We start from the raw sequence: 15,086 nt of genomic DNA, 5'->3' as shown, positions 1-15,086 counted from the left end.
CAACGATTGAAATACGAAAAGTTTACTGTAGAACGAAATAAAATTTGAATGTATACCATAAATTCTTGAGAAAAAAAAAAAAAAACCGCCCCTCAATATTTTTTCGTGTACGTAAATGAATATTACACGTATCGTGTATCACAAAAATCGAAAGCCAAGGGCAACGCCCACCGAAGTGAGTGTGATATATACGCGACAATCGAGAGAAGTTGAAATAAAAAGAAGGAGAAGAATAAGAAGAAGAAGAAGAAGAGCTCTCATTTGGAAAACAAAAGTATGTTCCGAAACCCCGAAAAAGGTCGATGTACTACGTGCCCCGAATTTTAAATTAGAAAAATGCTACTGCGCGCGTTACCGTTATAATATTCCAACCTGTCTCTGGAGTTTTTCTATCCTTTTCTTTTTCATTTTACCATAACAGTAAATGCTGTAAACCACGGTAAACCGCTCGCACGGTTAAAGAGAGAGAGAGAGAGAGAGAGATGAAATAGCGCAACGAGACACATCGTTCGCGAAATTTCCGGAAATCGATTCGAAAAAGAAACAATCGAAACGGCCGAATCCGAGATCTGCGATAATTTTCATTGTCCAACCGCGATCCCGAAATCTCTTCTGCTTTCAAATTCGCAAGAGAAAAAAAACAATGTTCATATTCCCAAGTAACGTGACCTCAGAAATTCAGAAAACATTCCGACTCTGGAATTTCGCGCGTGTAACAGAGGAGATCGTCGGGTGACGTTGAGAAATATTAGCGATCTAAGTTCCTCGAATTGCGAATTCTCAAAATTTCCGTCTCACGGTATTCTAGCATGCCGCTTCCCTTCGTCTCACCTACCGCGTCCTACGTCCGGGGGTACCGTCAAAGGGGACAGACGGAGTCGACGACCGTGACGTCATACTCACCCGTGACCGACTTAGGCTTATCGTTCAAGGGCTCGGGGGAATCCAAAGTCGTACGCGCTGCTAGCTCTGCCGGTGGCTGTGGCTTTGGCTTCGTTCGTTCGTTCGTTCGTTCGTTCGTTCGTTCGTTCATCGAGATACAAGTGGAAGGGGAAAACTTACGGACTTGTCCGCTCACTTGCACTACCTCCTATCCTACCGTATAAACAGCTTCAACCTTTGCCTAGCGAATGTACGGTACGTCCGACGCTGGTATCAACGACCCTGAATTTTCGATCGTGACACGAAACTGGCCATGTAATCGTTTAATTGCGCATCCTCATTTTTACGTTTCCAGAGAAAGGTGGAAATGAAACGTCCGAGGAAAAGTGACGAACAGTATCGGCTCGGGCCGTCGGGATCGCGATTGCTTCGATCCTCGGAAGGTTTTAGCTGCAGATTTTAGAATCTGAATAATTAATTTTCCCCGATTTCTGCTTTTCGGTAAATTTGAGAACCGGAGGCGCGATCGCAGGATCAGGATTCCTCCGAACATCTCACGTTAGATATTTTTCGGGACCCGTTTTACCTGCCGCCGACTAACTGTACACCAGGTTGAAAAAATACTCGTTGAAAGTACGAAGCGGAGAGAGGAAGAGGGATTTAAGAAAGAGAGAGGAACCGACGGATACTCCGTATAAACCCGTAAGACTCGTCGTCGTCTCACAAAGAATCGAAGAGTGTTGAAAAGCGTGGGGAAGTATTAACGGAAGAGAAGCATCAACGGATACCTGTCATCCCTACGGATTTTGAAAGAGATCGGGAAATTTTGAAAGAGAAAAAAAAAAGAAACAGTTATGGGTAGGGTGGTCTCGATTTACGAGCAGGATTGTAAATTATCGACTGGTTAACCGCGGGGAACCCTTAAGGACCTTGTACATATATTTATTCATTTATTGCCCAGGAATTAGGACCCTGTGAATTTTTGAAAAGAAAATTGCAGCGAACCTCACAAATCGGCGATGATACGGTGGGGTCCCAAAAAATTTCCGCAACGTCCTTCGAGTTTTGAGAAAGAAAAAAAGAGTGAAATTCGGAGTTCGAAGACTCGAGAAAGCTCGTTTCCAGGCGATCCGGATAGTGGAGCAAAAAGAAAAAAAGAAAAAAACTGGATCGCGATTTTCCGAGAGGATGGAGGTGTGACCGATCCATCGGCGAAGAAATAAATGACCAAATATTTCGATACTTACTTCCCGCGGGATACGGGTACATAATATATAATTCAAGATTATCAAGCCCCGTAAAGCCCCTTTGGGATGATGATCCAAAAAGGCGCAACGGTAACTTCCCATTGTATCGTTTTGTAACAGTGTAACGTATATATACATACATACAAACGGTTGAGTAAAAGGAGGTAGCTATATATATATATAATACGAGTTTTCATATCGACGTGTGGGTGAGAGCCCCCCCGGTACAAAGCTGCACATTCACAAAATCTGTACATCCTATATACGTATATATATATACACACAGAAAATACAACGTTCACCGACACGCGGTAAACTCGACGACGGCGGACGTCGGGAGTGCCTTGACCCTGAGATGGCATCCCGCCGCGTGGCGCAAGGAAAAGGACGAGTGGATATAATAATCCGGGTTTTGCGTTATTAAACTTCACCCGTCGTCTTTTCGCGGCCAAAAATTCGCCTCGCGAATCCAAAACCCAACGTAGTAAATATATCCTCGAAGCTAAAAAAATTTTCTTCTCCAAAAAATCTCTTCACTTTTTTTTGTCCTCTCCGGGGGAAAATTCTCACCCCTGATAATTTCAGGTACCAAAATGGCGGGCGCGAGGACGTAGTTCTCCTCCGATTCCCGAAGATGACTGTAAAAAAAAAAAAAAAATGGGGGATTTTCGGGAAAGGGAATGACGACGATGAAGAAAAAAAAAAATGGGAGAAAAAAAAAAATTCGAGGAGGAAAGGACGAACCGAGAGCGAAGAAGCCGAGTGAATCGAACGAAGATGCGCGACTCGGTAGCCGCTACCGAGGCAACGGAAGATGTGGGACATTAACCTGAGGTAACCTTAACATCAAGGATGGACTCCATGCGCTGCTAGCGGCAGCCCGAGACCGTCCCCAATCACTGTTACAGCCTGAATTTTACCGACAACTTTTAGCCACTTATAACATCGTGAACGCTTTGTGATTTTTGAATTGTTATCAAAAATCGGATAACATTACCGAAAAAAACGAGCGCGTTATCTATTCTCTTTCATCGCTAGACGAAACTATTATCCCTTTTTGCATTTTGCACAGTTTCGAAGAAACGATAATTAATATCGTTGCGATTCGGATTGAATTTTGCACGATTACTTCGATTACGTATTGCAGCCGATGAGTTTGTAGATGATGTCTCTTTTTTTTTTTTGGTTTTTCGTCAATTTTGCAGAATTCATTCGAACCCGTGCGAGAGATCCGTACGGGTAATAGGTAACGTAATATATTATATTCATCCTTGCAAATTATGTGCCACGGAGATGGCGAGGAGCCCGATAGTTTTACCGTACATTATATACTGCTAGAGGTATGTATTACGCCTTCCTATATGTTCCGAGGAGTTTCTATAGCCGGCTTACGGTACTCAACTTTACCGAACGCGGTCAACTATGAAAAGTGAATTCCTTCGGCGACTACAAGGCGCGAAAGAAGAAGGAGGATTGAACGAATAAACGAAGGAAGAAGAAGGAGAGGAAAGAAGGAGTAATGCAATCGGAATCGCGCCCACGATTTCCGGGTTCGTAAGTTTCGGTTTAATTTTATATACACATATAAATATATATATATGTACAATATTTATACGAATCCGAAGGACGAGACGTCCGCGCGTGCGATACGAGCACACATCAGCGGACATCGCGTTCGTTGGCCGCGGTGAATGTGGATAAAAATCCTGAGGAAATTTTTTTTCTTTTTCTCTCACCAAACCTACATAACACTTGTGCGATCCAGTTGAACTCGACTCGCGTTGTACATCGGCACGGCAACGGGCAACTTTCAATTCAGGGAAATGAAAAAATCGAGTATGTTGCGTTGGACAGTTCGGTGGCCTCCGGGGTTATTATTTCCGATGCCGATATAACTGAACTTTTCGACGCTATTGTATATCTATATATACACATCCCAGCAATTAGTGAATCAAATTTTTATTTTGCTTTTATTCTTAGGAGCCGTTTCAATCGCTCTAAAAAAAAAAAAATATATTAAAAAATGCCTCTTCGAAGCGTTTATTCGTGACTCGAAAAATTACCCTATTATACACGTCAATTTCTTTTTCTTTCTCTCTTTCTTTCTTTCCTTCTTCGCAGGTGTAATCGAGAATCGGTGGGAAAGACAACAAAAAAAAAAAAAAAAGAGAAGAGAAGAAAAAAATCAAAGACTCATCGCAGTCGGTATTATTGTGCCAGTTCGTGCTAGAAACTTTCTTGATGCCTTCTCAAAACTGGATCTTCGGATCGCGTCGACGCAGCCGACGCTCATGGTGCATATGACATGACGTTGACGGAATGATCGCACCGAAGGATGAGTAAATTTTTACAGAATCCCAGAATAACGATAATCTCACTTTACAAAGTGGTTGTTATATATATATATACGTATACGTATAGGATAATTCCTGGACATGTGACGTGGATTCTTCGACGAACGTCGGCCGCGGTTCCGAATCACCGTCAAGCCGCATTATATTACAAATTACCGACATGCACCGCGCGAGACTCGAGCCAGACTCCTTCTGGTTCCTCTCTTCTTACTCTTCACTTGGGGTTCTAGGCACGTCAAGGTCACGTGTTCTCAACTGTCCCGTTTCCTCGGTATATGGGACGATCGCTTTTCGAACTCTGTATTCTAGTTTTCATTGGATCGTTAATTTCGCGTTGTTTTTTTCTTTCTTTTCGTTCGTCGTTCATCGCTGTTTCGTTTCGCTTATTTTCGGATCCGATCGAGAATCCAAAATTCTGAATATCGCGGGGACGTCCCACGTGTCATCGACCCTCGTTGGATGGATCAGGACCCCTACGAGGATTTAATTTTTCATCCTTTCTTTATCCCCCGCGTGACGAATTTTATCGAGTCTGGATAAATTACGAATCGGAAAAAAAGGGAAACAATCGGACGTTCCCAGGTCATCAAACTCCCATGCACACCCGATGTATCTCCCTGGAAGACCCGTTCCAAGAAATAATAATGATCTAGGAGCCTTCCTCCTCCGGCTCGGAGATCCTCTCCTCTCCTCCCCTCCCCCTCCCCCCCTTCCCTCCCTGGGATGGAATATAATACGGGACAGGAGGGGGTGTTTTGGGTTAGCTTGAATAATTCCGACTTCGCCTCGACTCTTGTGAGAATATCCGATACAAATGCATTATAGGCGAGGGATAAAATCGTTGCAGCGCTCTCGACGTCCGAGAAAGAGAGAGAGAGAGAGAGAGAAAAAATAAATAAAAATAATACACCCGTATCCCCGGTTTTATTCTGGACACGAGAGAGACGAGGATATGCTGCTGCTGCTGCTGCTGCACCGATACAGACGAAAATCGGGCACCGTACGTGTCAGCCGCATCTTGTCCCTAAAGGCTTGTGAAGCCGCGCCACGTAACTTTGGCTTAACCCACTGTCCGACGAGCGTTAGGTGCGTTCGGGTCTAGGTCTGCCCAGGGCGTTCACCCTGAGATTGCGTTCTTATAACACACTTACCATACCAGACGTACGTACGTACGTACACGTTGTTCCCAACAGGGCCATCGCATCGTCACTCGGGATGGGCTTATTGGATTTTCTGAGACTCGTTTCAACGTTGTTGTTGGTATCGCGCACACACACGGGCGCTTGTGCACATCTGTCTTTTTAACCCGGAGAGACTTCCGATTCTTCGGTGAAAAAGAAAACGCGAGAGAGGAAAGAAAAAAAAAAAGATAAGAAATGGGGAAAAAAATAAATTTCACTCGTTCTCGCGCGCGAATAAACGGTGCGTCGAGTTTGTCGAATTGATTTTTTTCTTTTTGTTTTCGTCTCGATTATTTCACCAATTTGGATTTCGAGAGATTTTTTCTTCTCTGTGATTCGAAGAAGGAGAAAAAAAATTGTCTGAAATTCGATCGTTACTCTGCTGCATCGTGTATCTGATGCATGTGCATGGTAATTCTAATGAAAAGCGGCGTACCGTGACGCTCTTTACCGCATCATACCTTACATAGGAGAAAACTGGGAGATAGTTCGAAAAGCACCGGGAATAATAATATTATGCCCCATAGTTTAAAACTATATATATACATGCGATATCTTAGCTGTTAAGTGCGTCACTCTGCAGTATTATAAATATATATATATATCTATAGAGATATATATACCGTGAACTACCTGCTGCAACGTCACGGCTTACAAGAAAGTATCACGGTAAACAGTTTTGTTGTTCTCTTATAACAGTCGGGTTCATTGCTCGGGGCACGCGGAAATATTATTGCGCACGTTATACATACATATATATACACACATCTATATACACCTATGTACGACAGTGTGCACATACCCGTACGTATGTAACCGTAATATAATCGAGTGAGCCGGTAGGTCATGGGCGCTGCTACGAATCCCCGCTCACAAAAATGTAGATCTTAAATTATTTTTTTTTTCTCGGCAATCAACGTGAAATTTCGGTGCTGAAAAAAATCCCGGTCGCAGTTCCCCATTTTAGGGATCTGATTTATTCATTTATTTATTTTTGTTTTTTTTTTCCACCCACTGCACACGATTTACTTTTACTTGAAATTTTCGTCGTGAATAATATATCCTTAGAATTATACTCGATGAATCACGGAGCTCTCCGTACGTCGAACTATACGTCCCGATGAAACGTGCGAATTTCTTTCGAAAAATTTCACCGCCTTGTATTACGTGTGCAACAAGTGTAGAAATGATACGACTGTGCATTGGGGTAGGTTGAAGAAAAAATGTTTTTTTTTGTTATTTTCTTAGAATGGGGGCAGAATTTGTACCTTATGTAGAAAAAGAAAATTTTTCAAATGTGGAAAACATTTTTGACTCGATATTTTGAGGTCATTTTTGCAGATAGATCAATTTTTCTTTTAGATTCGGATTCCTGAAATCAAAATACCTTGGGGAAAGCATATTGAACCCAATTAAAAAAATGATTCATTTTTTGATCAAAAATCGAATTTTTTTTTGGTTCTTCAAGAGCAATCGATCGAGTAATCGTGAATTATTCGCTGTTGGTAGCAAAAAAATTATAGGACATATCGAGTGGTCTTAGTCGTAGACCCACTTTGATTCGTCGCAATCTATGCATGGGTCGAAATATTATTTGAATTCCTCAATTTACCAGCAAGCCTGAACTTTGCCGGAGTCAGCGTAGCCAGCAGCGTAGCGCTTTGTTGTGAGACGTCACCTTGGGGGCTGAGCAGAGGTGACGCCCCACAACAAACCCCCTCGCTCGTGACTACCTGACTCCGGCAAAGTTCGGGCTTGCTGGTAAATTGAGGAATTCAAATAATATTTCGACCCATGCATAGATTGCGACGAATCAAAATGGGTCTACGACTAACAATAAAACCAATCGATATGTCTTATAATTTTTCTGCTGAAAGTACCCCACTTGATTAATTATTTATTCAAAAAACTAATGGGCTACCTCAAAATATCAAATGAAAACTTTTTTGTCCACATTTGAAAAATTTTCTTTTTTTACAAGGTACAAATTCTGCCCCGATGCTAAGAAAATGAAAAAAAAAAAAAAAAATTTCAACCCACCCTACTGTGCATGCGCCTCATTCTTTGGAATCTTCGCGACGAATTAACGAGGAATGATCGAACAAGACCTAGTTAGTTTCACCGCGACGTCATATTTCTTTTCAATTTTTTTTTCTCCCGTGTGTTTCTCTCGTAAACTATACCGCACTGTTACAATTCGTATTTATGAATTAGTGGAAGCCGACGTTTTTCTTAATTAGTTGAACTCCGGTAATTAAGTCTATCGTTTCTCACGACGTCACGTATCCATCCACGTTAATGTACATTTACCTATATGTATACCGCCGATCACACGGCTGCCATTCGAACGAAAAGCAAAAAAATTATTCACTCCGTGAGCTGGAAACTTGAATTTTTTTTTTTTTTTTCTTTCTACCAGAAATCGAAATTCATAATCGGTCGAAAAAATCTGACGGATTTTTCGTTCTCGGTTCAAACAAGAGACGCGGGAACGACATGAAAATCTGGAGGTGTTGGCGAAAAAAAAAATTTCCTCGACATTCACGGCCGGATCTACTCGAATCTAGTGGTAGCGGTCAACCTAAGAGGAGGAGGAGGAGGAGGAGGAGGAGGAGGAGGAAGAAGAGGAAGAAGAAGAAGAAGAAGAAGAGGCCGAAGCCACGTGCACAAGAGTTGCGTATGCGCGTTGCATGCAGGAACCGCGTGACCTAGTGCCGTGTTGCCTGCATCAGTCTTGGCTGAAAACTAGGCTAAGTCCGCGCATTGCTGGAAGAGACCCATCGCCCGTAACGTGGACGGGTGCTTTAGCAAAATCTAGGTTCGCTCCTCCTTCCGTAATAACGTTTCCAGGAACTACGTCACACGCGCGCGTATCCGCACACGATTCGATTCCGAAGAGAGCACCCCACACCGTCCCGGACGACCTGGAATTACGAAGACGACGACGACGACGACGATTCCCACCCTTAGACGACGACGACGTCGACGACGATCTTGATCCAGATTCGCGTCGAGGTACGAAAAACGAGCAAAGCAAAAAAAGAAAAAAAAAAACAACGAATTACACTTGGCGGATTAGAAACTTAGTTTTTTTTTTCTTTTCTCTCAGTCTTCATTTTATAATTGCGCAGAGTCCGGTGACCCCGAGTACCACAATTTCTGCGCAACGATCTACTTTTGATTTTCAGGAAATCGTGAGAAGAGATGCGAAAAATTTCGATACGTGTGGAGAAAAATGGGCGAACGTTGGGGGATGAAATCGGGGGGGAGGGAAGAATAACGACGACGATCCGAAGACAATATCGGATAAATGATTTAACGGATAAGCTCCGTTTCTTGTCGGACATCGAAATACCTCAAGCTATATATATAATACGTCCGACCGTAGCGATATAAGCAGAGCGGTCGATGCCCTCTGAAAATACTCTCACACTCTTACACATCGTGCCACTTCGCTTCTGAGCTGTCCTTAGGTGTTCTCCGAGCTCACGGCTAGTGACTGACTTCTTCTTCGTCTCTTCTTTTCTCTTTTTCTTCATTCTCCTTCCTTTTTTTCTCTATTTTTCTCTATTTTTTCTTTTTTTTTTTTTTCTCTACAACGTAGCGAAGTGAGAGGGGCATTTCATTTCTTTCTACGGGGGGAGGGGGGGAGGGGGGGCGACTCGCCGGCCCACCAAAGAGGGCGACGGAGGGACGACCCTCGCCGCTAACGCGACGCCGTAACCATGGCCCCTAGTAATAAGCACTGGAGTGTCTGTCACGGGTTCCAGATCCTCTAGGTTGCGGGCCTTACCGGCAGCTATAGGCTGAAAAGAGCTAGACGTAGACGCGAGCTAGCTGCTTGTGTGCCGCACTTTACGTCCACCTAACAGTATCTACTCCCGACGTTGGACGCGCATAACGTGTGCCCCCCTTCCGATATGCTACGAAACGACCGCGGACGTCAGAGTTACTGCTGCAGCATAGAAAAGTCACGGTTTCAAACTTTCGGTATCTCTTTCTTCGCTGAGCTAATACGATGCAGTAGCTGTCGAATCTTGTTCGAAAGAAAAAAAAATCATCGTTTCTTTCGAGGGGGGAAGAAAAAAATTTACGCATTCGTTATTTCGAACGAACCGCAAACGATTTTTTTTTTTTTTACTATCCTTACACCGATAAAAATTATGATTTTTTTTCTCGCCTATTTTTTTTTAACTTCTTCTATTCTCGATTTCGGGCTAGGGCCAAAGTGTGCGAGGTATGATCATAAATCGAATCGCGCTCGCACAGCTTGACCCGCGGGATGTGCAAAAAAATTGCCACTGCGGATGTCATGCAGGTACGTCGATGAAAAAAGTGTGCCAGAAGTGGTCGGTTTCGGTATACTTGTGTATTTTGAAAAATAGATTCCAAGGTGTTCACCTGGGATACATATTCCCTTTGCACAAATTTTTCGAATCGAAATGACGACCTCGATATTCCAGTTTCAAAATGAAAATCAGAAGCAATTCATTTTTCATAGACGCCACGAATCAAGAAAACTTGGAGAGAAAATAGAGAGACGAGTTTTCGTTCGCTGAAATTTGCGAGGGTTGTTTAGCTAGGGGCGTGTCTCGATCTCCCCCAAGGTACACGAGCTATATAGAATCAAGTGATGGCGTCTCGTGTGGAATAGAACGCGAGTAAATATCGAGAGAAAGAAAAAAAAAAAAAGAAAGCTCGCGCAAAGAAAAATCCTAGATATCTCGTTCAATGAATTCGGATCGCATCCTGTTGAGATTCATTCAATATACCATAGCATCGAATCTCAGAGTAACCTAGACATTTTTCACGGGCTTCGACTCGCTTCGATTTCGGAATCTAATTGTAGGTAAGGTCGAATTTTATTTTCACCCCCTTTGTATTTTCAGCTCGAGAAACCGAATAACGCCGATCGCGTCGATCCCTCTACGCCGATGTGATCGAATCGCAGCCGATGTTTCGTTTTTTTTTTGTTTTCTTTTTTTTTTTTTTCAAATCACAGGAATCGTTACAGATCAGACGATCGTTCGCGTGAGTTTTGAGTCACGCGACTACTCGTAACTGACTCGTGTATACATATATGATTTCTGGGCGTTGCGACGCGACGGTGCCTATTAACAGGTAAGTAAACTAGTGCATGAGGCAAGAGTTTACGTTTTCAGAGGTGAACGTACTACGGAGTTACTTTTGCGGATAGATAGCCGCCGCTCAGCTTCGCGAACGTAGCCGCAAATACATAATGGAAACTATGTGCACACGCGTGTATACTACATACATGTGAGATATCGTACACGTATGTATCGTATACATTACGGGGCGCACTGCAGCTCGTGGATTATCACGAGTTACGGTTTATCAGAATTGTATCAGGTATTTCATGAAGTATGAAGTTGGAGTGAAAAGCGTAGGGTGCGGAAGGGTGGGTGGGAGGGGTGGAGTCTCTCGATCTAGGCGAGGTAATCGTCATCGTCATCACGTGCCCGGCATTTGCGCCACGCGGTATACAATTCGTATGCATACGAGGAATCGCGAACGGAGCGATAACGCCGTTGAGTAAAAGAAAAGAAAAAGAAAAAAGAAAAATGAAAGAAAGAAAGAAAATACAACAGAGAGAAGAAAGGAAAGAAAAGAAAAAGAGGAAGAACGGTTCGCTTTTTCTGCGGCGATTCCATGTCATGACCACTTCCGAGCCGCGTGGTGCACATGCTGTGCGTATAACGCTGCAACCGTGGCGGCAAGTAGTCGCCGAGGACATTGACGCGCTTTTGCGCGCTTTAACGATCATCCGAGGGAAATCGCAATTCTCAACATATATATATATATCGGATCCCCGAGCCATTCAACAGCAGCCGTCGGACTCGGACGTCGGTGTACCTCGGGTGGTTTTTTTTCTTTTTTTTTTCCTTTTTCCTTTTTCAGGCCCACATCGCGCGCCGTCGTATCCAACGTGTCCGACGTACGGAGGTACCGATACCCCAACGGATCTATGAAAGAACGCCCCGCATCGATCGCCCGCTACCTACCGCCATGCACATATCGAGAGGTTTCACAATTCCGCCGATGCCGCAGACTCCTGTGTAAGAAGTGTGCAGATCCGGTTGACACGTTAAGAACGAAATGCGACGGATCGGATCTGGTGGATTGTTCGAGCCCAGGATTGAATGGAAATTTTTTTTTCTTTCTCCATACTCGTAATTCGTTCGAATCTGGTGGATGAGATTGATCTTCGAAGTTGGGAGATTTTTTCGTATCGACGAATCGTCGTTTTGTTCCCAATGGGGGTGAATCGATCGGATGTTAAGAAATTACCCGATTTATCAATCGGTCGGTTTATATATACGGCGAATTTGAGAAGTAATGGGGTAAACTGTATCGCGTTATATAGAGTTTGCGGTAAGTAGTGCGAATGGAATCGCCCGGTAATGCCGTACAGTTCGCTTATAGTATGAGAGAGTGCATCGCTTCTGGAGGTCAGTAACCACGGTTGGCCAATCGTTCCTCCCGGTTTCTCTCCGCGGGTTTGTTGTTTCTGTCTCCGTTTTTCACGTCCACTTCGTTATTCTAGCGTCGCATATTTTCCATTACCTTCCGTTCTCCGCTACGGTCTATTCTGTTATATTCCGTTCTGTTCCATTCCGTAACGTTCCATTCCCTTCCGTTCCGTTCCGCTTATCTCCGTCCACTCGCGCGCGAATTCATCCACAGCAATAATATCGCGGAAATAAATTATTTTATTTCGTCGAATCTCTTCCGAAGCTATAGATCAAAAATTATGCAAAGTAATCTCATCATTTGTTCGCAAATATAATTATACGTCACACGATGTCGAAGCTATAGCTGATTTTTATCCCGGGATGGAACCGGATGTTACCCAATGACTTGAAAAAACGAAGGACAAGAACTGCGGATCCTGCGGTTTTAAATTTGAGAATTTTCAATAAATAGGATAATATATTCCAAAAATTGATAACACATATTCAATCAAATTAGCGATACATATGTGATATCGATACGTGAAATGGGTATACTGAAAATTGAACTGCAGCATATTCCGTTAATATCCGCTTAGAATAACGGTCCCAAGTCTAACCTCGTGTATAACTATATATACGTAGGATATATATGTATATTATATACAATACGGCAAAACACGACGGTATACGTATGCGCCCACTCACACTTTTAGACGGGTGTATTACGTGTACGATTTTTATTTGGAAACAGAAAGGGAAATAGGATATAGATATACGTACGTACGTATGTATACATATGTACCGCTATGTATCGTTGCATTTGCACGTATGTAGAACCGATTGATTTTTATTTACAATATTTCGAATAACCTTGGAAAACGAGGAATCGGGTAGCCGCATTACTTTGCGCGTAATACCCGACCATAATTCTTGGAGACTTCAACGCTGGATCAGGAAACATCGATTCGAAAACCACACGGCTCGTACCGTTCGCGTTTCTACATATGATACGACATGACACATATGTACGAATTATAATTCAGGATAAAACTGAAAAAAAAAAAATTCTTTCTCAGAAGAGTGACAAGAATACTCGGATTTTCGCTCGCTCGCATACGTACACAGCTACATGGGACGGTTGTTCTTATTTTACAGGCGTCTGGATACACCTATACAGTGACCGGAATCGCATTAATTTCGTACGATCGACCGCGCGCCTCGGAATATCCGGAAGAGAAAAGTCCCCGGGTATATAGAGGTACCTGTATTATCAGGTAATAAATTTTTTATTCGTCAGATCGCGACGTGACTCACCGAGTATGAGATACTTTGGAAAATACATCTGGATGACTCGTTGTCGGTTTGATCTAGAAAACAATTGTTTTCGCGAATTGTAACTTTCGAAAATAAAGTTATCTTTCGCTATACATTTTACTTATATCCGTCTACTTATTTTCACGCGGATGACGAGAGACGAGTTCTCAATCGTACGAATCGAAGAAGCTGAATGAAAGTTTGTAATTTGCAATTTTTTAATGCATATTATTACAATACTCTAAGGCAATTTGGACTACGCGCCGCGCGCGGCGCTGAACGAATTCTCGGAGACTTCGACGCCCGGTGAGAACACGACGCGCGCGTAACATCCATCTCGCGCTGTTAGAAAAATCGCGCAAGTGCGCCGCTCGTTTCTCGCTCAGATATTAGACCTAAAAAAAATTGGTATCGGAGCTTATCGAGAAACGAATAAATTGTTAACAAAACTTAAAATATGAAATGAAAATCCGAATTGTCTTGGGATGCAGTTGTAAATGTATTTTGAGAAGCTGACGCGATTTCGGCATCGGCCGCCGGTGTCTAAATATAAATTAAACAAACGAGTGGATATCGCTTTGCGCGAGAGTTGAAAATTTACATAAAATTCATCCTGAAACGCTTCCATATTAAACGCCGATGTATATAATATGTCATACGTTACATATACGTATGGTACGTTTATGACATCTTTGAAACGATACGCGCAGCATCGCCGACTCACTTTTTCCATACATCTACTCGTACGTTACACACGTAAGCAGGATCGTGTGCACCGTCTATATATATATACACACTCATCTGTACAAAATACAGTTGGCGAACTTTGTAAAAGTAATTTTTGAAGGTGACTGACCTTTGCTACAGAATTATTATATATATATATATAGGTACATATATCCTCCTCTAGCTCTAGACTCTGCGGAGATTATACCATTTAGATTATATATATATGGTACCTATACGTACGTATTATACGTACATTTCGGCAATTCTCTGCCGCCATTTTACAATCGCAGCTGGCCATTATTGTATGATTATTTTTTTTTTTTTGTTGTTTTTTTTGTTTTCGCTTAATTTCATTTCGTTCTTTTTTCCGAGCGAGAAGCTGTACGAGAAAAACGTGCCGCACATCTCGCGTGTGTACATAACGTACATCGATAATTCGCGTATACGTACGTACGTACCTATATACATAAAGTACGCGGCCGCGCACACGATGAATTTGATATACCTCGGCCGTCATCGTCATCTCTTCTCGAAGAGTACAAGAAACTCTGATCCTATGTATACACACGTATAGGCATATTATCAAACTCGGAGTCGGCGGGCCTTGAGATTTAGATTCGCGTTTGGCGAACCCGGAAACTTAAACGTGATCGTGATCGCCGCACATATAATCGCTCGTGTGGTATATATCCAGCAGCTGGTCCACGAGATACGGATGATACATACGGCGGGTATACGTATGTGTGCGTAGATGAGTACACGACCGATCAATCCAAGAAATTTGCTTTATTGTAAGAATTATCAACGCTCAGATATCCGTAGGCATCGGGATTGTGAGCTCATCGCGCGGTAACTCAACCCACTCTAAAATTAAAGATGGGTATACATATACATACGTAAGCAGGT

This window comes from Athalia rosae, chromosome 7 (genome assembly GCF_917208135.1).
Source record: "Athalia rosae chromosome 7, iyAthRosa1.1, whole genome shotgun sequence".
NCBI lineage: Eukaryota > Metazoa > Arthropoda > Insecta > Hymenoptera > Athaliidae > Athalia > Athalia rosae.
The sequence above is the reverse complement of the archived record's forward strand: the minus strand, read 5'-3'. Positions refer to the sequence as shown.